The sequence below is a fragment of the Bison bison genome, unplaced genomic scaffold (assembly GCF_000754665.1).
Source record: "Bison bison bison isolate TAMUID 2011002044 unplaced genomic scaffold, Bison_UMD1.0 scf7180017864264, whole genome shotgun sequence".
Classification (NCBI taxonomy): Eukaryota; Metazoa; Chordata; class Mammalia; order Artiodactyla; family Bovidae; genus Bison; species Bison bison.
This window is the reverse complement of record NW_011494836.1, coordinates 2,287,954-2,288,612: the sequence shown is the minus strand read 5'-3', so window position 1 is coordinate 2,288,612 and position 659 is coordinate 2,287,954.

Here is a 659-nt window from a genome sequence, read left to right as displayed (position 1 = left end):
AACAGTGTTTCCCCTTCACCAGATAATACCAAAAGGAATCAGCATTGTTTATGAAAGGACCATAAAGAAATCGGTATGTTTTGCTCTTCCAACATTAATGACAGCAAATAATTCTCTATAAATATATAGTATATACTACTAAATTTTTTTTCCTGCTACTAATCTTTAAAGTGGTAAGTATCCTGCCTGTGACTTCCTAGTACCAAACTGATTTTCCCTCAAAATTGTTCAGTGCCTGTAATAGAGGGAAAGAGGGAGAGTTACTGAAAAAATATTCGAAGTCTCTTATAGGAAAATATTTTGAAATATTATATTTTAGAAGTATAGACTATTAAATTTATTTTAAAAGTATACATCCTATTATGTACAGGCTGTAAAATGCTATCAAGGGGCACTTTTAGATAAATACTTTAAAATATACTAGTCATTTTGGCCTGCGCTAAACAGATTAAATAGCCTAAGCCATGAGTTCCATTTTAGTCTTAACTCAGATCAGCTGGTCATGGTGGTGGTGGTCATTCATTAAGTCATGTCCGACTCTTTGTGACACATGAACTGCAGCACTCCAGGCTTCCCTGTCCTTCACTATGGAAGAGCCCCATCTTCGTCTTTTTGGGCTACTGTTATAAATCCCATAGACTAGATGATAAACAACAGAA